The 23,742-nt window shown below is 43.0% G+C and overlaps 1 protein-coding gene across 2 annotated transcripts in view; it reads left to right on the forward strand.

Moving 5' to 3' along the window:
* Positions 1 to 20,448, forward strand: part of GCNT4 (glucosaminyl (N-acetyl) transferase 4) — a 45,398-nt gene extending 24,950 nt beyond the window's left edge. The window contains exons 3-4 of one of the 2 annotated variants that reach the window (XR_008597548.1): positions 15,421 to 16,135; positions 17,255 to 20,448. The gene's annotated coding sequence lies outside the window, so the exon portion shown is untranslated. Of the gene's footprint in view, positions 1 to 15,420; positions 16,231 to 17,254 lie in introns of those variants that run through there. The other variant, XR_008597549.1, reaches the window with a different exon arrangement.
* Positions 20,449 to 23,742: the final 3,294 nt, after the last annotated feature.

Raw genomic sequence — 23,742 nt, forward strand, 5'->3', positions numbered from 1 at the left:
GACCTTTTAACACCATTACCCAGCTTTTCAGAAAATAAGCTGATTCAGTGCCTAGCTGTTAAGGCATAGCTTGTTGTGATGGAATGGGCTTTTAAATGAAAGGTTTTCTAAATGCAGCACCCAGATGGTGGAAAGGAAAGGGTTAAAATAATGCCTGAAGAGAGAATGATTGACAGGTTGCTTCCCCATCTGTGATTGGCCAGTGAGAAAGTAACAATTGGTGCTTACAGAATTGTAGGAGGAGTTGAAGTTTGGAGTCTGAAAAGGAGGGTCAGACTAGTAACCCTCTGTGTGAGGGGAAAAAAGGACATCTGCCCTAACTGGAACAGCTTTAGGCTTAAAGAAGACTTAAGTGGGAAAGTCAGCACTGATTTATACAGACAAGTTAGAACTAGGGGTGTGTTGTTGGCAGAGGAAGTGAGTAGTTAAAGGAGACTCCCCTTCAGTCAAGTGATCAGGGTTATGCCTTTTGGAGAAGAAAAAATCCTGCCCAGTGTCTAGAAAGGGGGTTTTGTCTGTGAGGAGGACCCTTGGTCTGGTGTACAGGGAAAAGAGTGCTGTATTGAAGTAAGTACTCCTAAGCTGTAAAGTGAAATCTAAGAAGAAACCTTGTTAAAGTAACCTAAGTCTGAAACTACCAATCTCTCACTTTTAAGATCTGTAACTACTGAAACTAAGCTTTAAAAAGATTATTGTGCCTCATGCTTGTGAAGTATTCTGTTCTACAATCTGTTCTAAAGAAGATACTGGATATAAAAATACAACAAAACAAGACCTCTACTATTCCATGGCTTATCTATAATTATAATATTCAATTCTGCTTATAAGAAATTCACGTTTTCTTTTCTTAAGATAAATAGGCTACTACCTTGCAGGATTTGTGGTGTGCCGTTTACAAGTTAAAAACTTTTTCTATTGTTATTATGTTCTAAGTTTATGGTTAATGTTGAACATTATTTCCATGTTAATGAATATATTTGTTTAATATATTGTATATTTAAGTACTGTGGTTAGTTGAAAAACTTTGTAAAAAAAAACTAATTAAAAAAAAAGTTACCTCAGCTTTTCTTTCCCTATCGACCAACCCTGCCCGTTTAATAAACCTGTTGTTTTCTTTTGAACTTTACTCAGCCTCTAGTGCCATCTCTGGAGCCAGTTCGGTGTAGTGGTTAAGAGTGCGGGACTCTACTCTGGAGAACCAGGTTTGATTCCCCACTCCTGTGCTTGAAGCCAGCTGGGTAATCTTGGGTCAGTCACAGCTTCTAGGAGCTCTCTCAGCCCCACCCACCTCACAGGGTGATTATTGTTGTGGGGATAATAACATACTTTGTAAACTGCTCTGAGTGGGTGTTAAGTTGTCCTGAAGGGTGGTATATAAACCAAATGGTATTGTTCTTTTTGTTGTTGTTGTCGTCATTATTATTATTATTATTTCATTTAAAGAAATGTGGGCTCTTGTTTCTCCCCTACCAAATATTTGGGCTGGGATATAATCTAAAAGTATATATGTTTTAAAGTGTGGGACAAAAGGAATTTAATTTATTACATTTATATTCTGCCCTCAAGAGACTAGAGGCTGCCCAGCCACAGCAAGCAATCTTGACCATTTTGGAGAGAAAATTTGCCTCACTGTGGGGGTGTGGGGCTTACACAGTATCTGTCTCCATGTTACTTGTAGACCAACACTATCCACACCTGTGTGGGTACAGGTTCAGTGCTGTCTTTATTTCATACCATGCTACATTTACAATAAAGCTATACGTAGTTTCTTTTGTAATTGCTATTCTTTTTAAAATTAATTTAAGTACAAGGTCAGGCTTGTTATTTAATCTTTGAGAAAGAATAAAAAATGGGAAGGAAGCCAAGAGCAGCTTACAAAAAATACCAAAATAGTTTAAATAAATGTAAATGAAATACAGTTTAAATATACGCACAGACCTCTCCCCAAGAACGCACTATGACCTTGGCTGGTCCTGTCCTGGACCCACTGGGCATGCTCACACAAAGGCCATGGGCTGTGAGTTACAGGCTAAGGGCCAAGCTGGACGTGCAGGTTTTTAAAGAGTTGGGTCTGGGTTTTCTGCAGCTACACAGCTGGCAGAGTAGCTATTTAAAAATGAAGGAGCACCTAAACAGTCTCAGAATGCCTCTGCAGGGGTGGGGAAGGGCTCCTCCCTCTCCCCTCAAGCCATTTCCCATGTCAAAATAGCAGGGGTGGGAGGTTTTTTCTGCTGGAGTATTCTGTGCTTATGGAGCCAGTGGTGTAGCGTGGGGGGAGGGCAGACGGGCAGTTGCCCTGGGCGCAGAATTTTTAGAGGGTGCCATGCAAGGGACAACCTGTGCTGCATCCGCAGGAGGCCTCCCGTGCCGCCTGCCGCTCCAACGGGGCACCTGCTGGCTTGCTGAGTGCCGAGCTGGCCCTCAAGCAGCAGCTGGTGGCTAAGGAGCATGCTGAGTTGGTGGTGGCGGCACAAGCAGCGGTGCTGGAGGGATGCCAGGTAAGGGGCAGGGAGGAGAGCGGGCTGGAATTGCAGCAGTGCTCTCGGGGGGGGGGGGGTGGCTGCACCATGTGCGATGATGTCACTTCCTGGAAGTGTGGAGTGATAAAAATGCCATTGTGTGGAGCGATAAAAATGGGGGGAAACCCTTCCTGTGCTATTGTGACACAGGAAAATGGCTTATGGGGAGAGGGAGGAGCGCTTCTTTCCCCATAGAGGCATTCTGAGGGCATTCGGGCTCTTTTTTATTTTTTAACAGCCATTTACTTTTTAACTGCTGTATGCCTGCAGAAACCTGAATTGGGTCTGGGGAATCCAGACTCAACTCGTGCCTAGCTTGGCCCTAAGAGCCAAGGGCCAGGTTCCCTTTGGCCCCTGCGCTTTGGCCATACCTAAGTTTATATCTATATACTAACAAATAAATGGTTTTGAGTACAGAAACTGGATATGCAAGTATGTACTGATTAATTAACAGAGTACATGGATGTGGTATTTGTGGTACAGAGCAAAAATAACAAAGTCATTTAGAAAGGACAACCCAGAGTCGTTATATGCTCCCAGGTATCATCTCAGTAGCTTTTAGCAACAAAGTAAACAGGGAGTCTTGAACCAAGTCTGAGCCAGGGTGATTGTGCTGATATGGACGATCTTTCCTTGAATCAACACAGATGTTCCAAAACATGTACTAATCTGGCTCAGCTCTTACATTGGCTGTTTCCCCATGCTAGCATGTGGGTTGAGAATGAGGGTTACAAGCTTCTTTTCTGTCTGGGCTTCTGTGCCCTTCACAGCTCTGTGCCTAACAGAAATCTAGAAGGTGCCAGACTCTTCCTGGCACTTCATCTTCAGAGGAAAGAAAGAATTTCACCTGCTGAATTTTAACTTGTACATCTCTGAAACGTATGGGAGATATTTGTGAGGGAGAAAGGTTAGCAAGCCTGTACCCCAGAGCTTGATGACCTCAGGAGTAAAATGTCCACAGGATTTTTAAAGTTTCAGAGGTTATATCAAACAACAAAATGGCAACTGGCTTTGCTGCTGGGCTCCTTTAAGGAGGCCATGGGGAGGAGAAAATAGTTTCCCCACCTTCACAGTTTTCCAGTTTACTGTAGGAGGTGGGTGAGGTGCAGATAAAAAAATGTGTGGGAGAAGCAACAGCAGTCAAATTTCTCCAGTTGCTTTTGCATCCTCTACTTTCCTGATGGTTCAGTGCAGGTACCATTGCCAACTCCAATTCTTGGAGATTTGGGAACAGTTCCTAGGAGGAGAGAGTTTAGAGGAGGGGAACTCAGCAGGCAATGTGATGTCTCTCTAGGAGTACTGAATACCATAGAATCCAATCTTCAAAGTTGCTATTTCCTCCAGAGAAAAAGATCTCCGTGGTCTGGAGATCACTTGTAATTCCAGGAAAACTACAGGCCCCATCTTAAGGTTGGTAACCCTAGGTGCAGGTCACTGAAGTTCCATTACTAAGTCCAAAAAAATATAAGCAGCTCTGTGAAGGATGGTGTGAAATAAGCAGTGGAAAGCTTAATCAGATTCCTGATTCCCTGAAGTATTGGATTTTTACCACAGAGTTCTCATGTTTCACTAGTTTGGTAATCTGAAGTACACATTATGGGATTCTCAGCAGAACATTCATGATTCAAGAATGACAGTTATAAGTGCTGAGTTGCGTGACATCACCTGTATTAATAACTTGCTGTGACTACATCCATATATCTGTGAGTTTCAATACAGTCAGTTCACGCATTCAGTTGTGAGTCATTGAGCACTTGAGTAATCAGGTGATGAAACCTTGAGTGATGTGTGAAAAAACTCAGAGAAACTCAATACAATTATAAAATGTTATCTTTAAAAGAAAAAGAGCTTTTTGCAGTTTGCATATTTTTATATGACTGTAACCCTCCCTGTATCTCACCCAGGTTGTAGTTTCTTATGAATAGAAATTTGATTTGTTCCTTTTAGCATACATTATCAGTCAGCACACACAAGGTAATACTGGAGTAGCAACAAATGGGATATTTATTTTGAGATGCAGAGAGTTTGTTTTACTTCAATAATTTATGGTAATGCATCACACTTTGAACATCAGCCTTGGGAAAGTTGTCCCTGGGCATTCTCCCATGAAAGATCATTGTGAGACTCTTTCTTTCATAATAATATTAGATCCTTCCCATTTTTTCTTCTTGTTGCAAGCACACAGAAAGACACACTATTCATAGGGCTGGGCATAGCATTGCTTAGTGTATGTAATGTTTTTCTTTTGTTAGTGGTAATACTGTGAGGTTTTCTGTCCTGATGCGACATGCTGGCATTAAATCATGGGTATATTTTAATGTTCCATTCCAGATAATTCTCCATCATAGCTGTTTTTCAGGTATTTCTGAGGACAGAGATTTTATTACACCTTATTTCCCAAGGATGAACATGCCCAGGCAAAAAAAATCTATTTCATGCTTCAGAACTGGAGACTGATGATCATTATTATATTAAGAGGTAAATGAGGTAAATGAGAAAATAGGGATAATGCTTCTTTATGATGTATCTATTGCCAGTAAATCTGAAGATAGTAACAACTAAGTATACCTTACAAGGACATTCCTTTCCATTCATCCTTTTAGCCATTCATCTATCCAGATTTCTAAACTGTGGGAATCAAACCGGGAATATTACCTTGAACAAAAAGCATGTTTGAAAGTTGAGACAATTGTGACTGCTTTCATGTGCTGTGGAAGCAGCCGTAAGTGGGATGACAGCTAGTGGGGACAATGTTTGCTACCCCATCCCTGTGCTGCTCTCTGCTGTCGCTGCCTGCCCTTCTGTCAAATCAGTGCAGAAGGGCCAATGCTTGAATCCAAATAAAAACAAAGGTCATGGGCACTGACATTTGCAGAGCAGGTTAAGAGCTGGGGAGGGTCGTGCTCATGGACCCAGCCTTGCTGTTTGAAAAGTGGGTTGGGAATAGGGTTGCCAATCCCCTGCTGGGGGCAGGGATCCCCTGCTCCCACCCCCCACTCCTGCTTACCTGGCCAGCAGGATGGGGGGGAAAGGCAGGGGAACGTGCTTCCCTGGGGCTAGCTAACAGGAACCTATCTTGCCTTTTCTGAAACAAGTGCATTGGCTGTCAACTTTTTCCCCAGTCCAATTTAAGGTGCTGGTTATGACCTTTAAAGTCCTTCATGGCCTAGGACCCACATATCTAAGGACTGCATCTTCCCTTGTGTGCCAACTACAGTCTTCAGGCTGCCCCCTGCTGCTGTCCTACTTAAGGTAGCCAGCCAGCCAGCCAGCCAGGCAGGCATTAACTAGATTTTGTGCCTTTTCCCCTGTAGCTCCCACTTTGTGGAATGGGCTCCATCCCTAGAAATGTTTAGGAGGTGCTACAAGGCCATTTTATTTACAAGGATATTTAATGGGGTGTAGAGTGCAGACTTATTTGGAGGGGTCGCTTGGGTTTATATTTTATGTTGTATGTTTTAAGTTGTGGTTTGTAAGCTGCATTGAGCCACAAAGAAAGTCAAGAAATAATATTTAAATAAATAAACAAATATGACAACAATTGTGCCATGCCACCTCTGTGGCCTGGCAAACCTTTCCCCTTTTTCCTTCCCACTGAAGCCACAGTTAAAGATACACTGTGAACTCTGCTGGGAACAGAAAAAAAATCTCTAAAAGACTAAAAAGGGGAAGGGGGAATGTGGAGCTTAGCTCCATCATTTTGAAGGCTGATTAGCTCTCTGGATTAGCTGTGAGTAGAGTATCCATATGGGTACTCTGCTTGTACTCACCCCACTTTTTATCCTTTGAATCAGATCAAAGGAGGTTTTCCTTTGATTCATTTTAAAGCCTGGAAGACGTCCATGAGTCATTGCCATTGTGTGGCAATTTGGGTTGGGATGCTGGGAAAACCTGTATGGAAGCAACCTTAAAGTCATATGTAGTGGCTTGGTCCTTAGTACCTTCCTTGAGAAACTTCCAAAAGGCCTGCAATGCCATTTTGTTCCACAGGGCATTTGCAGACTGTCTGAGATAAGTGTTTTACTAGCATAGCAATGCGTCTGTCCAATTGTATTTTTCAGATTGATGGGATAGCATGTCTGATTTGGTGTTGAATTGCAAACTGCCTTGAGCAGAGGAAAGGCCAAACAGAAATTTTAAAATAAGGATCAGGACATGAAAACAAGCAGTATTCATATCATCTAGGACTTCCTTGGCTAAAGCCAGATCCTTGATTTATGCCTAGAAAGAAGCAGGAAACAGATGTTGACCCTGGAGCATCACGACCTTCAGCCTGGCAGTAAAATGCAGTGTTTCCATGAGTAATAATTCTGTATAGCATCAATTTAAAGGAATCTCAACACAAATTCTCAGTTCAAGAATCTTCCACACTTCGTTGCTGGAGAATGTCTACTCGAGCACCAGTTCTGGGACCTGCATAAGAATCGCTCCTGCTTCTCCTCCTCCTCTTTCCAGATCACTGAGAAATATATTTGGAGCACTCCTCACGTGTCTTCTGAATCCATAATTATTAAACCACTTATTTTGAGCCACTTGCCATTTTTTTAATTTAGGGGTTCACGAGTTAGAGCTGTTGAAGCATAGTGATTAAGTGGTTGGACTGTGAGTTATCACTCTGCTGTTTCAACTCCCATGGCTGTCATGAGCTCAGCAGGTGGCCTTGGGTAAGCCACTCCTCTTAGCCCCAGCTCCCCAGCTGTATGGTGATGATAAGGGTTAGGGTTTGTCTATCACTCTGAGGGATTGTTTATCGTTCTGCAGCCACACAGCAGCTTTGGGGAATGTCTGTTAAAAAATAAAGGAGAGCTCAAGCAATCTCAGAATTCCTCCGGGGGGGGGGGAGGGCTCCCCCCTCAAGCTATTTCCCTATGTCAAAATAGAATGGGAGGGAGGATTTTCCTGTTTCTTCTGCTCCACATGGAGTATCTTGTGCACATGGAGCAGTAAAAATTGAGGGGGGAACCTCCCTCCCATGCTATTGTGACATGGGGAAACAGCTTGAGGAGGCAGGGAAGAGCCCCTCCTCTCTCTATGGAGGAATTCTGAGGCCATTTGGGCTTTCCTTTATGTTTTAACGGTCATTCCCCAAAGCTGCTGTACAGCTGCCAAGAACCCAGTTTTGGTCTGGGGAACCTAGACCCAACCCTTTAAAAACCTGCATGTCTACCTTGCTCCTGAGTTGGGCAATAATCTGTCTAGAAGGGCAGTATATAAGCACGTTGCTGTTGCTTTTATTTATTATGTCTGATTCAGGTTCAACCAGGAGATTTTAAGGTTGGGGTCTGTTCTCGTTCACTGGAAGAAAAATCATATCTGAACTGGTTTGGGAGTTCAAGTTCAATTCAGCTCCCCGTGTTTAGCATCAAACTTTTGTCTCATAGGTCAGGCATGTATGCATGAGAATGCAAACTGCTCATGCATTGTTAAAATGCTAAAATCTATGAGTTCTCAATAAAATTTCTTGATTAACATTATGCATCTTTCATTCCCTGTTATCACCAACCATGCGTTTAGCATCCAAGGCATGGTGAGGGGCATCCTTGTTGTTTGCCTTTTCCTTAATGCTGTTTGGAATGGCTTTTCTCCCAATTCGCCACAGCATTGTGGTTCTTCTGTGCACCTCCTGCATTCCTCTCATTTCCCTGAGATCTTTCTACTTTGCTGCAACATTTCTGGAAAGATCTCAGCAAAGCCAGGCACCCATGTGGATAGGAATATCTGGATCTTCCTGGTCCTGCCTACATCTGCACCATTTCCCCCCTCTAGTCTTCCGTAGCAGCCATTCCACCACCACTCCCCCATCCACTACAGGGCTTTTTGGGGAAAAACTCAAGAATTGATACGTTGTCATAGCATTACAACAAGCTATTGACTAGTTCCTCCTGCTGTAAGTTTTTCTAAATAGGCAGGGTTTTAGCCCTTTTTGTTGCTGATATATGCCTTTCCCCCTATATAACCACAATAAAAGGGGCTTGAGACGTGCTTTTTAAAAAAAATGGAATCTGGGAATCCATAGAAACTAGCAGAGAGATTTAGTATAATGTTAAATGGGTAGTTAATGGGTAGTTTACTATTTATTTAAACATAAACTCTTAGCGACTGTTCCAGACCACAGGGTTGAATGAACAGTAACAAAAAAGAAAGATAATGTTAAAACTCTATAACAATATATCAATTGCTATTTTTAAAAAACCTGTAAAAAACACCCATCAGCGTGGAGAGGGAAAATGGCCACCATTTGTTACCCTAAATTGGGGGAATGAGCATTCAAGGAGATGCAATGAGAACAGGTAACTGGGATATCTCCACCAAAGTATACCAGGATTGTTCCCTTTTAGAGAACTCTCTGAATGAACCAGGCGGGTGCTCAATAGGAATGGTTTTTATTAAAGGAGCAGTAAAGGTAAACACACAGAAAATCACACACAGGGCTAACTAGAAAATCAGGAAGAAAAGGGGAGAGAGCTTCAGGGTAGGGTGATATTTACCAGTCTAGGAGAGAGAGGATGTCTGTAAAGATAGCCGTTTGAGTGACCAGTGCTTTGTGGCAGGAAGAAGAATACTCAAACACACATCTGAGGATGTACATAGGATCCAAGGACACACACACGGCATATGGTTGGGGGCAGCCTAATTATGGAGCAAAATGTATCCTGGAGCAGAATTATGTCTTCTGCTCACAAAACAATAGCTTGATGGTTTGTATGGAGGTGAAACAATAACTTGGAAAGAGCTTGATTGTGCATATCTGGCAGGAAATATAGGTGAGAATAGTGCTTGATGTCTTGTGTTTGCTGGATGGGAAGGGCTTATCAGGTCCCTGAATAGCCCAGATTAGGAAAGGTGGGTGAGGAAGATACGGAAAGGTATTGATGGTATCAAGCAGGAACTCCTGAAAGATCTCTTTGTTTTCACTTAAGTGCTTCTCTGGGGTGTGGAGGGGCAGTAGGTCAGCCTGACACACCTTCTGGTCATTTTCCGACACCAGCTGGGGTTGGTATCTGTCCTGCCTGGGCAGGCAGTATTTTGTGCTTTGGCACATGAGGAAGGGGCTTATGGTATTTCATATTCATAAGCTGCCCTTTCAGTAAGGGGAAGGGGTATGACTGCTAACGCCATGAGGGACTGGGGCAGGGGAAATATGGGGAAACCTGCCATTGGAATCCATATTGCTGCTTCACGGCATCAGTGGCCGCAACAGGGAAACCACACAAGCCCATCCCTGTGTGTAAATGATGCCCAGACATGTACTTATGACCAATATTTCTACCTCAAAGCACACAGCAGGGTTTGTGTTTTTCCTCCCCTGCCCCTCAGACTGGATAGCTGTTGCTGCAATAGATGGGTAGAAACATCCACAAGTGGTTTTATGCTGTGCAAACAAAGGTGTTGATGGTGGGAGGAGCTATAGCTGCTTCTCTTCTTGTGCTATAGTTGCAAACAGAAAAAAGGACTTTGTCCAACAAACATAAGGACTTTGTCAAGTGTAGATGACCCAAAGCTACTCATTAGACTTCATAGTTGAGTAAGAAATTGAGTCTAGGTCTCCCACTGTTCTGACTCTCTCCCTGCTACATCTCTGTAGTAGGGAAGCCAAAGCTTCTTTAGTGTGCTTAATTTATACCATAGTATATCAGAGATATACAGGCCTCTTTTAAAACTTGCCACTCCAAGTTTGCACATGCCAGAGTCTTGGCTAAACTGGGCTGCTACTTATGAAAAACTGTTGTGCAGGCTCAGCATGTCAGATATCCAGAGCATGTGTAGCTGTCGCGCAGTTTAAATGGGATTAAGGGCATTCCATTATCACATTAACTACTAGGATAATGCCTAACCACTGTTGAGTAAACAGTAAAGTTCATGGTAATAGGTAGAGAAACTAAGTCAATGTTTAAACCAGTATTTACAAGACAATGTGCTACAAGCAACTGGCAGAATGAGCAGAGAGCAATGATTTAAATGTTATTCTGTGTTGGTACCATGATGATTTCTTTGATTTCATGGTTGAAACAGTGGACTAACTGCTTCTGTGGAAGGCATTCTTCAATCCAGCCAAAATGCAGAACCCTGAGTAGCAATCTGAGCCTAACTGTTTTCAGAGCTACTACCAAGAGATACTTTTGAAAGTATGAAAATCATGTTATTGACTAGAGATACTGAAATAATTAGCACAGAAGCTGGACTTACTGGTAGAATATCCACTGTTTTTCATCTCTATTCTTTGTGATGCTTTGGAAAAATAGGCCAGAATCACTCCAAAGAAATGGAAGCATGTAACATGTTGGGCATAGGAATGCCATCCTCCAAAAGGGTCCAAGCAAAGAAAAACCATGAAAACTAAGACGAGAACATCAAAAGATCTATCAAAACCTTCAGTTCTTTGTTTGGATACCTTTTCTGTGATACTCGTTTTTACCTTTCTCATCCTCCAAAGGGGGGGCTGGTGTTCTTAGAATAAACCTGATCTCCAGGCTACAGAGGTCAGTTCCCCTGGAGAAAATGGCAACTTTTGATGGTAGAATCTATGGCATCACACCTGTGCTGATCTTTCTCCCCTCCCCAAACGCCCCCCTCCCCAAATCTGCCCCCAAATCCAGGAATTTCCCAGCCAGAAGCTGGTAACTCCAGCTCCGAGTTCATTTTTCTGATTTCAGCCTGCTCTGAGGAGTGCCCTCTACTCATCCTCGCTTCCTCTATACTTCAGCTGCCCATCTGCAATCTATTCCAGGCTTTTCAAAATGAGAAGGCATGCTTAGGTTGTCCTTAAAGTACAGAATCCAGATAATAAATACAATAGCTAGATAAATGGGCTCCATGCTTGCAAAATGCCACCTCCAGCCACCTAGAAAGCTCCACTAGCAGCAGAAGCACTATTTCCTTTTGGCATTCCTTAGGAACAGCAAGGGAAAGACTGTTCTGCACTACCTGAAGCTTAACGAAATGTTCTGAAATGCTTCAGTAAGCTTTGCTTCGACATTCCCGAATCGCTTAAGCAATGCTGAGGCTGATTCAGGAATGCCAAAACATCCCGAATTGGGCCCAATTGGGTTAAAAACCCGGATGTGTAACCCAAAGCGCTCATTGGTTAGGACACATATTAGACCTATTTTGTGCCAACTGCACTGGCTTCCAGTTGAGTTCCAGGTCAAGTTCAAGTTACTGACTATGATGTTCAAAACCCTAAATGGACTGGGACCAACATACCTGCAAGACTGCCTCTTGCCATATGTTCCCCGGAGGGCTCTATGTTCAGCCAATCAACATCTTCTGGTGGTCCCTTGCCCCAAGGATGTTTGCCTAGCCTCAACTAGGGACAGGGCCTTTTTGGCCCTGTCCCTAGTGGAACTCTCTCTCTGTTGAGACTAGGGCCCTGCAGAACTTATTACAGTTCCACCAGGCCTTTAAGATGGAGATGTTCCACCACGCCTATGGCAGTGGTTGAGGTCTGGGCAGGCTACTTAGTCTGCCTCTCTGCTGTGGTCTTGGTCCATTGCTATCTGAAACATCTATGTCCTGCCTGCCCTACCCCCTCTGATTGCTGAAGAGGTGTATAGTTTTAATATCTTTGCTGCTGTTGGATATTTTTTATGGTTTTTAAACTGAGTTTTATACTTGTATTTATACTGTAGTTATTGTTATTTAATAATGTTGTTACCTGCCCTGAGCCCATTTGTGGGGAGGGCGGGTTAGAAATTTAATAAATTAAATTAATTGTATCTTCCAGACACTTTTCAAGGGATGACCCATGTATAACACATAGCAGTAGTCTAATTAGTTGTTGCCAGGGCATGCATCACAGTGGCAAGGGTTTTTTTTTTGGCCACAGGGTTTTTTGGCTGCAGCTGGTTCATTAGCTGAAGCTGGCATTCCTGGCTACTTCCACCACTATATCCCACAGGAGGCCTGGATCCCAAGATCTAAACCTGCACCTTTAGGAGGAATTAAATCCCATCCAGAACAGGGACCAATCCCTCTTCCTAACAGTAGCACCACTATTTCGTTGGGATTAAGTTTCAGTTTCTTGGCCCTCATCCATCCCAAAACTGCTTCCAGGCACTAGTCTATGGTTTGCATATCCTCCTGTGATCCACTGGAATTAATTTGTGTGGCTTGTGACGCCAAAGTGAATCACCATTCAGTTGAGTAACATTAATAAGCTTTCTGGGTGGACCAATTAAATTTATGCAATGAAGTGGGGGCTGATATTTCTTTCTTAACATCTCTCAAATATTTATTTATTTATTTATGTCATTTATAGTCCACCTTTTTCACTGAGACTCAAGGCGGATTACACAGCATGAGATTAGTACAATCAGTATCAAGTACATTTCAATACAGTATCAAGGACATTTCCATAAACAATGCCATAGGGTAAATAGATACAAGTTTAAAGACAGTATTAGCAAAAATCCAATACAGAGTAGAAAAAATACTGAGGTAGAACATAATCAATTCTAGGACTAACATTAGACAACATGGAGCACTGGTGGTACATAGGAGTACATAGTTAAAGCAGCCGATAATACATAAGGCAATATTCTGATGAATTCTATGGTCCCTAACTCATTAGCGAAGCATCTGAGACCCCATCCCTACAATACAGCCCTCCCATTTGAGTAAAAAACCTTTTTGAATAGTTTGGTTTTGCATCATTTACGAAAATCCAGGAGAGTGGGGGCTCTTCTGACTTCCACAGGCAGGTCATTATGGAGATCTCAGTGAAAGAAAGGATACAAGGACTCCACCTCTAGATAGAAAAACCCCACATTAAAATGACATTACCTGTCTCAATGCTATGGGTGGTGGCTGCTGTTTTACTGTGTGACTAGTGAATGAACAGAAACCCCAGAAGCTATATAGTAGGCAACAGTCGCATAGATAAGAAGCAAGTGGGATGAGAAGAAGACATTCTTGTACTTTGAAAGAGGAAAATATATTACTCAGAAGAGTTTTCAAAATCTCTCTGAACTAAACGTTGTCTGGCTTTCCATTTTTCAGCATTTTAGAGTAACTTCTTTTTTTAATGCGTCCTTTTAGTTTAGATCTTTGCTGAATATTGATGTACTCAATGTACTCCTCAATGTACTCATAATAAACAAAGGGAAGTTGCAGAAAGCTCAAGGCTTGTCAGTACAACAGGAATACATATTCCTTGTGAAGGGAGGTCACATGGAACCCAAAGTTAAAAGTTAAGACCAGGTGTCCTGAGTTTTCCAGATGTGTTAATGGATAGTCAAAATGCACTAACCTTTGCACTTCACTATGTTTGGGTTAATCCTATATTGCAATGTTGTATAACATGGTTGAACCTTTTCCTGAAGTCCTAGTTTTCTGTACATTTTACACAGAGAAACATTCAAACAGTGACTCTCATGGTTCAGATCCTGATAGTTAACTAACAGCTGAAACCATCAAAGCCTTTTAATATTAAATTCCCCCTTCTGTCCTCTTTCCTCAACTCCATTCACTACCAGTAATAATTAGTCTGTATCTGCAAGCGAGAGTTATTAAGTAAACAATTGTGCCAATGGGTGGAGGTACTTGTGTCCCCTTGTCAAAGTTTAGATCACAGGGACCCCCTGTGCTTGTGATATCAGAAGCACAACTACCCCTCCCCCAAATCCATAGTTATAATAGCTGTGCCTCCTGGGGAAGAGGATAACCAAACTATTCAAAAAGGCTTTTTACTCAAATGGGAGGGCTGTATTGTAGGGATGGGGTCTCAGATGCTTCGCTAATGAGTTAGGGACCATAGAATTCATCAGTATATTGCCTTTTGTATTATCGCACACTCCCAGTAAGAAAATATGGAGGAGCAAATATGGAGGAGCAAATATGGAGGAGCATATTGGGTGTGTGTGCGTGCAAATGACCGTCTCAAAAAGTAAGAGGTCAAAGCAGTTGCAGCATCTTCCAGTTTGGCTTGTGCCCTGTTATGGCAGGGAATGGGCACTGTGAGCTTGACTGGTCACAGCAGAGCACATAGTTGTACTTAAATATTTATATCCCACTTTTCTCCCCAGTGGGGACCTTAAGTAGCTTACAATATCATTTCCTCCTCCTTTGTGTTACCCTCACAACAGCCACCCTGGTAGGTTAGGCTGAGAGTGTGAACTGGCCCAACGTCACCCAGCAAGTTTCCATGGCAGAGTTGGGATTTGAACCTGTCACTCTAATCGCTACATTGGGTATCCTGGTTCCCAGGTTGTTTTGGAGTTCTGTGCCTTCTAAAAGCTTGTGCTGAACATTGGGAGAACCTCATGGACAAAATGCATGGGTGTGGAAGCTGAAGAGGAAGATGAGGGTGCTTTCACCTACAGCCCCTGAAGCCCTGTAGCATTTTGTCCATGAAGCTCCCCAGCACCAACTTCCTGGGAATCACAAGGGGCTGCTAGAGGAAGGAAAAGAACCCCTTCCATGTGTGCGATTGTGCTCATGTTTCATATATTCAGTTCTTCCTTTTCATAGGTCTCCAGAGGAGAGAGAGCACCGTGCACTTCCTAACACAGGGAATTCTGTATCCTAGGGGACGCTGTTGAGAATGCCCTGTTCTAAATGCTTACTAATTTCATCTGCTTCGATGTGAGTATGCAGACCAGAGCAGCAGTGGCTGGTCTTGACATAGGCAAGTTCATGTGGGCCAAGGCATTTCCCTAGATACCCTATAGTCTCAAGCCATTTCTTGGACTTTACAGGTTTGTTTGTTTGTTCGTTTATAGTCTGCCTTTCTCACCGAAGGCAGATTACACAAAGGTTACTACTATTAGCAGTTTGGGCAATGATGTTTGTATATGTGGACTGAAATGACAGTAATAAATAAGCCCTGGAATAAAAACTGAAACAACAACATGATATGTGATGCAACATATTATTGCAATATTTGTATATTTTTCAACAACAGGTCTTTTTTCGTGATGCAAGTTGTTTTCCTGCCTTTTGCGGGAAATAATAATAATCAAATGGTGGAAAGAGAATCTAAAAGAGTTTTTGGCGACCACTCTTCACTGAGATGTATCCAACCACCTTCTTTGGGATTCTGCTGGGAAACTGGAAAAGCGTATTGTGTATCAAGCTAATATCTGGTAACAAGAACAGCAATAGATTATTTATTGTCTGATGGATTCAGACCATGTTTGCGAGACTGTCTTGCTTTCAGTTTGGCATTGATATCAGCATGTGGTTGTGATATCAGCAAGCGGTTGTGAAATGCTAGCAAAAGGTTCCATTGTTTAAATACAGTCATTAAATGGTAATGAAGCTTCACAACCAATAAATGAAAGCCTTATTCAAAAGATGCTGTCAGAGCCTCATATTAAAACTTTTGGAAGGATTCATGGGCTGACCCCGTTATTTCACAGAACTGTACATAATCCATGTTGAATAATTTACCTATTTAAGTCAAACTTTGCCTCCTGGATTCAGCTTTGCTCCTGGATGACTGGCCTTTAGTGCTTACTTCTGACATATAGTATACCAACTGCAATCCTTCTTGGAGAAGCCTGACCCAACTACAGTTACATGTGCTGGAATGGATCCCAGGTTCTACATGCGCTGCATTTGAACAGTTGTTGAAACATCATTTGGTTCAATGTGTGACCACCTGGTTGCCAGCTGGGGTAAGTCACTTTGATCATATTACAACAGTTTTAATACCAATTCATTGGCTTCCTGGGATTTCTTTCTGGGATTCATTCAAAGAAACCACCTTTGACTTTTAAAGATCTGAATGCTATAGGGGTAGTGCCTGGCAAAAGCCAGCTGTTTGATTGGTGGGCAAGTGTGATGAAAATCTTTCTACTCCCGAGATCCCAGTCTAAAAGTCACAGATGCTGGTTCCGATGTATCCAAGTGCCATGCTTCTGTGCAATGTCGTCCTCATGGAGCCTGACATCTTAATCTTGTTACCTTTAAGAAAATTAATTTCAGTTCTTATAATTCCTATGCCATTTCAACCAGCCATTAGTTGTAATCTCACAGATATCCAAATATAGCTTTCATTATTACTTTGGTCATGTAACCATTTTTTTTACACTCAAGTGTTTAAAATTATATCTGCTTCTTCCATTCATACACTCCAAGTATCTAATGGGGTGTTCCCTGACTCCTGTGTAAATATCATTGAATGGGAGATGAACATCAGCATGTTAGTGAAGTAAGCTAGATGGTGACCTAAATACATAACAGTTATTGAGAGCAGTTTACTAGCCAGGAATCTCAAACACGCTGATAGTGGCCCAAACAGCCCACAGTTCACTTACATCCCTCCCCATACCAAGATGCCAATTATGTTTAATTGCAAGGCACATGCTCCAGAAGTGTTACATTACCAGTTTCATTTGTTGATTCATCTGTCTAATTTATCTTGGCTTTTAAAAGTCAAATTCCTTCTTGAATAGAATGGACCATAATAATACATGTATGAAAAGTCATCAGATTTTTTAAAAAGATTAGTAATTAAAGGAATTCTCATATCATACTATACAAAATTTATAATGCTCATATAATTAAAATCTTCATATGGGTTTTTCTTGTTTGCTTTCACAAAATTGCATTTTGGTTTTTTGCCTAACCAGTAATGATGTTGCTGTTAAAACACTATTTTACGACCTACCTTCATTTCCCCATTAATCTACTAACACGTCTCAAATCTGGTTTTTTTACATCTGAAAAAAATATCATCTGCAGAATTGTTTTTAGCAAATTGATTCTCAAATTTGTTTTCATTTTTTTTCCAGTGAGAGAAGTGGCTTTGAAATATCTACGTGAAGATGATCTTCAATTGTAACTCTATACAGCTATTTAAACTCTGAAAACATTTGTGCTTCCCAAATCAATGCGGTATGGTGTGAGACTGAAGGTCTGACTGCGATTCCAGGAAAACCGGGGTGTTCTCACACACACACACACACACGCGCACGCGCACACACGCACGCGCGCGCGCGCGCATGTGCTCTCTTACTTTTAGGTTGTTACTTAACCCCTTTTGTTCCCCTGCTTGTTTGGGTTGAGTTTGTGGCCCCCCCCTTTTTTTCTTCCTTGTTGTTTCAAATTCCTCAGGTCATCATGGGCCAGTTGTCCTCTCTCAGCCTGTCATACCTCACAAGGTTGTTGTGCCAATAAAATATATTCCATTGGTTGTTTTTTTCCTCATATGGGGTTCAAATATTTTTTAGCAATCCCAAGCAGACACACACTTGCCTACTATTATTATTTATTTTTTATTTTATTTCTGCTATTTAAAATTTTTTAAAAACTGGTAATGAAACACAATTCTATGAAAATGTTTACATTTTTAAAATGTCCACAAAAGGGGCTAGGTATATAGGGGCAGAGCTTGAATTGATTGCATCTGATAATTACGTCATCAATGAAATTCCACAGCAATCTCTGTAGTATCAGAGTAATGTTGCATCTTCCCAAGCCTGGAGATTCTGAAAATACAATATTCTGCAATTGAAGCAAAAATCTTGTGACTGATTGGAAATGCTTAACTGAAAAGGGTTCAGTTTTAAAAAAAATGATTTTTGGTGTGTAGAGAAGATAGAGAGGAAGTACATGCCAACTGGTATCAAAGAACATTAAGACAAATGCACCATCTGCTGACCATTTTTATACAGCAGAAAATTCACAGAATTAGAGACTATAAATGCAACATCTGATACAAGACCCAGTTCTGGTATTGCTTAAGCATCAGTTGTTTTTATCAGTTAAATAATAATATTTAATCTGGGATGATGGTGCATAATTCAGTTGCCTAATTGACTGTACTAAGCTATTTGTATTGCACCAATATATATATATTTAATTCCCAACATGGTCAAATTGGTAGATATTTAAAGTTAAATGTATTTAAATCCAGAGATTGAATTACGGACAGAAAAGACAGATCTTTCTACAAACCTGAAAAAGTCCTAGGTTTGCAGAAAAATCTGAAATCTAAAGTAAAAAAAAATACAGTTTGGGGGTTAAACCCCACCCCCCCCAAATAATAGAAGCAGTGCCTATAGTTTTAAGAAATTAATGGGAGGGGTTGTTGTAGGGTTGCCAGCTCCAAGTTGGGAAATTCCTGGAGATCTGAGGGATGAAACCTGGAGAAACCTGGAGAAAGTGGGGTTTGGGGAGGGAAAGGACCTTGGTGTGGCATAATTCCATAGAGTCCCCCCTCCAAAGTAGCCATTTTCTCCAGGTGAAATGATCTCTGTGGCCTGGAGACCAGTTGTAATTCCAGAAGATCTCCAGCCACTACCTGGAGGCTGGCAACCCTAGGTTGTTGTGAGGATAAAGGTAAATTGGCTGTTGAGTAGGAAGGAGAGAAGGAAGCAGGAAAAGAGGCTATGTGGGTTTTCACAAAGAGAAAGAGGAAATAGTGTGAGGGGGAGAGAAATGTGATGCCCCCTGCAAGTCCTTGCGGCTTCCCCGCTTATTGTTCTCTACTCTGAATGGGTTTTGCTTTCATTGTTTATAGTACAACTGTTTACACTGTTTTATTGTATTGTATTGTCTTCTCCTTCTGTAACCTGCCTTGAGTCTTAATGAGAAAGGCAGATTACAAATGAAGTAATAAAAAAATTATATCACTTTACTGAGCTGTGGAGTTCACTATAGTTAGGTTTCTTCAAGCTACATTCTGTTAATTTTTTAAAATTACATTTATTGTAAAGGATCATAAATATGTTGTCAGCTTATCTGAAAACTTCTAAACTTTTACTGCTTATTTAACAGTTGTTTGGTCTGCAGAAATCAGAAAGTGAAGCTTTTCATAGCAACTAATGTCTGCTGATCAAGCAGCTGTTAAAATCCTAGTGGGTAATCATGGAATGGAAAATTGGCAAGGGCTATAGACAGGTTTGCTCTTTGGTGCTACCTTCTTCCTGACCAATATTACTGAAGTTTACAGGTGAGCTGGGAGAAATAAAGCAGATTGGGAGATAGTTTGAGTGACATTTGTGGAAAACACGATCTGAAGCAGACAGAACACACCTTAGAGCCTGTTGGCAGGTCTCTGGAGGGACAGCCTGCCAAGACTGTACTGAGTAACGGCAAGCAGACCTAAGCACTCTGCCTATGGAACTCTTGCTGTTATCTCAGCTTCCTCTTCCTCCAGAGATGAATTAACCATTTTGGGCCCCCCAAAAGCCCTTAACTGTTCCTGGAACAATTTTACTAACCAGGATCTAAGCATGGGATGGTCCTCCCAATTCCCAGAATCCTGTCTATGTCAAGGACATCAATCCAAAACTACCCGTACAATGGGGAGAAGTGGATGCCTCTGATCTCTGAAATGATCTAATATGGCAGCTAGGTCAGATTTCAACAAGCAAAAAAATCACAGTGTTAGGCTGACTCATTTTCTGACAGAAGCATGAGCATAAGTGTTACAAGGCCATAGATCACCTCAACTGCTGAGCTGCGGGAGGTTCAGCAGAAGCACTCTTGTCACATATTAGTTTGCTCGGAGGTGCAACTGTTGCCAAATCAAAACACTTGTGCAAAGAATGCATGGGAGATTCCCTCATACAGGAAATCTGTATCAGTGAATGAGACAGATTTACAATGGCTGTTCGTATGTTAAAAGAATGGCTGAGCAATTCGCTTTGAGTGGGCACATCTGTGACAAGATTGGTCTTATTGTTACAGTGGTGCCAAGGGAAGAATTGTTTGTTCCATGGTCTGGTAAACAACTGTTTCTAATGATAATTAAAGGATGGACGGCCCCTAAAAGAGTGACCACCAACAGATGATTGCCAAGTCATATGTATGCTTTACTTGTCAAACGAATTATTTACTGAATGTATAATTTTGGACTAATGAACGAAGGTGATAAAAGTTGATGCACAGGCCTGGAGAGCCCTGAAGAATGCTTGGGACAGAGGGGTTTTGAAATTCTCTGTATCCCTTTTCTTCCTTTTATTCCAATAAAACTAATTGAACCTGGTCATTGGACTTCCAGAGTGCTTCCTTAAGAATCTGGCCAAGGGAACAGGGCTGGATCGATGGGGGGCGGGGGCAGGGGGTAGTCAGCCCCCAGTGCTGCCAAAGAGGGGGTGCCGGGCGCAGCTGCCAGTCCCAGGGACGCGTGGGCAGCAGGACAGGGGGTGCGCTTGCCGCGTGCCCCCTGGTCTGCGGGGCAGGTGAAAGGCAGTGCAGGTGGCTGGGAGGCCGCCCACACCATTTGCCTACCCCGCAGGACAGGGGGTGCGTGGCAAGCTGGCTGCCCCCTGTCCTGCAGGGCAGGCAAATGGCACGGGCAGCCTCCCAGCCAGTCGCACTGCCGCTGCCAGCTCCGCGGTGTGCCGGGACAGCTGGCTTGCTGCGGGGTGGCATGTGCCACCCAGCACAGAAGTGACTGGCTGGTCTTCGGTTGCCCTGGGCGCCAGCAACCGTAGATCCGGCCCTGCAAGGGAGTGCTACTGTCCACGGGATTTGTGGAACACAACCAACAGCTGCATTGATCAGTGTGCATCCAGTGGCTCTGCTCTGGTATTGCTATTCCCTTGTTCTGGCCTAGTATCTACACCATAGCAGGTGGTAAGGAACCCTCTAACTGCAGCTGAAGTGGAGCATGGTGTATTGCTGACAAAATGGTTGCATATGGTAGGATAGCCACTCCACATCCCATGAGACTATGTATGGTACAAAACATTTGAGGGCTGCCCCTTCCGTCTATTTTGCTACTGTTTGGCATGTTGCTGACTAAAAGGCTTTCTTGCCTATGACTCCTTTAGTGGCATCTGAACTCATGGGCCCTATTTACCATGAGTATTCTTCCCCAGTAAGCTATGTGGGTGTTGGCAAAAATATATTCTGTGACTGTGTATTCGTGAGTTCCCTTGTGGTTTCCCTCAGCCCATCAAACACACTTAGCCTAACCTACCTCACAGGATTGTTGTGGGGATAAAACAGAGTAGAGGAGAATGATGTAAGCTGCTTTGTTTTCCCATTGGGGAGAAAAGTGGTGTATAAATAAAGTAAACTGTGAACCTCGACTATCTGAGTACTAGGTTCACAGCATGCCATGTTTGTAACTCTCATTTTTTGGCATCCCCCCTCTCCCAAACTCTTCCATCATATGTGTATTATTTAAGTAGCCTTCACTATGCAGGGCTGTTTGTCTGACTAGGCTCAAAGCTAAGACTTTTCAGGTTTGCCAGGGCAGATTTTTAAATATTCCATATTCTGATTAACTTTGTTCATGCCCTGTAGGTAGGATTGATGCTTCTTTTCATACTCTTTTTAAGTGTCTGTTCTTTGAGGGTTTTAGCTCATCACTTGACCTATTTCAGATGCACCATTCTTTCAATTTTGTGACAAAATTCCAAAATGACTTTATCAGCAGCCAATTGTTTTCAGTCCTTTCATCCTCTAAGTCATAATTATTTCTGCTGCTCAAGACCATTTGTCTCATAGAGCTTTGACGGGAGAAAGGAAAGAAAGTAAAAACAAAGTTTCGCTTACCGTAACTGCTGTTCATTGACGTCTTCTGTGCAGACACACATGGGACTGTGCGTGCGCAGGCCTGCCGACCGGATTTTTTTCTTCCAAGTAAAGTCCACTAGGGGGCGCTCGTCTGCCGACTGTGCAGGCGCGGGACTTCCCGCCCAAATGGCATCCGGCGACGGCGCCCCTTTACCCTCAGTTTCTCCATTGCCGCCGTCCAACCCTAAAAACACAGGTTAGGAAGGACACAGCGGGGTAGGAGGGAGGGTTGTGTGTCTGCACAGAAGACGTCAATGAACAGCAGTTACGGTAAGCGAAACTCTGTTTTCATTGTCCGTCTTCTGTGCATCCCCACATGGGAGACTAACGAGTAGCTTACCTAGGAGGTGGGTGTGTCCCTCAAAGGAAGAGAGATTGGAGAACAGCTTGACCCACTGAAGCCTCCTTCCTTTCCATAACATCCATCACATAGTGCTTCGCAAATGTCTCTGCAGAAGACCAAGTAGCGGCATTACAGATGTCCCGCAGCGGTACGCCCTTCAGGAAGGCCGCCGAAGTAGATTGCGCCCTGGTAGAGTGAGCCTTCACTTCCAAGGGAGAGGGTAGATTAGCCTGAGAGTAACAAGTCTTAATAGTTAGGGATACCCAACGAGAAATAGATTAAGAGGAAGCAGCTTTACCTTGTCTAGCACCACGGTAACAGACAAACAGCTTCTTATCTCTTCTAAATGCAGCCGTGCGGTTCAAATAAAACAAAATCGCCCTACGCACATCCAGAGAGTGGACGGCCCTTTCCGCTGCGCTAGCCGGAGCAGAAAAGAAAACTGGAAGGACAATGTCCTGAGAAATATGGAATTGTGTCGCCACTTTGGGCCTAAAACGAATATCAGGCCGCAACACCACTTTATTCTGGTGGATTTTAAGGAAAGGAGGGTCAAATCTGAGGGCAGCTAATTCACTAACCCTCCTCGTAGAAGTGATTGCCACTAAAAAGGCGACCTTAAGGGAGAGCCATTTCAAGTCGCAAGTCGCTAGAGGTTCGAAAGGGGCCTTCATAAGCTCTGCTAGAACCAGCGTAAGGGACCACTGGGGCACAACAGCAGTGGCCGGGGGAAACACATTATTCAAACCCTTCAGGAATGATTTAGACAGACTGTGCGAGAAAACTGTCTTCCCATCAATTTTGTGATGAAAAGCCGAGATGGCGGCTAAATAAACCTTAACAGACGAGTTGGATAACCCATCATTCTTCAGGGACAACAAAAACTCAAAAATAGACGCCAACTGGCAGTCCCAGACATCCAGTCCCTTAAGAGTAGCCCAGGCCTCAAAACGCCGCCACTTAAGTGCATAAGATTTCCTGGTTGTGTCTCGCCGAGCGTTGAGCAGAACTTGAGTCACTCTTTCTGACATTTCCCCTTGCCCAGTAAGCGCCAAGCTGTGAGATTCAGTCTGGGTAGATCGTGATACCACGTCCCCCTGTCCGAGAGGAGGTCCGGACTGAGCTCGAAGCGGTAAGACAGTCCCCGGGACAGAGACAGGACGTGTTGAAACCAGGGCTGGCGAGGCCAGAAGGGGGTCACCAGGATTACTTGGGAGCCCTCCCGCTGAATTTTGCTGACGGTCCTTGATAACAACGGAAAGGGGGGGAAAGCGTAAAAGAGATGACCCCTCCAGGTTAGCTGAAAAGCATCCCCCAAAGAGTGGAGACCCAAACCCCCTCTGGAACAGAACAGGGGGGCTTTCTTGTTGGACTCCGTAGCAAATAGGTCTACGTCCGGAAACC

This window comes from Eublepharis macularius, chromosome 8 (assembly GCF_028583425.1).
Source record: "Eublepharis macularius isolate TG4126 chromosome 8, MPM_Emac_v1.0, whole genome shotgun sequence".
NCBI lineage: Eukaryota > Metazoa > Chordata > Lepidosauria > Squamata > Eublepharidae > Eublepharis > Eublepharis macularius.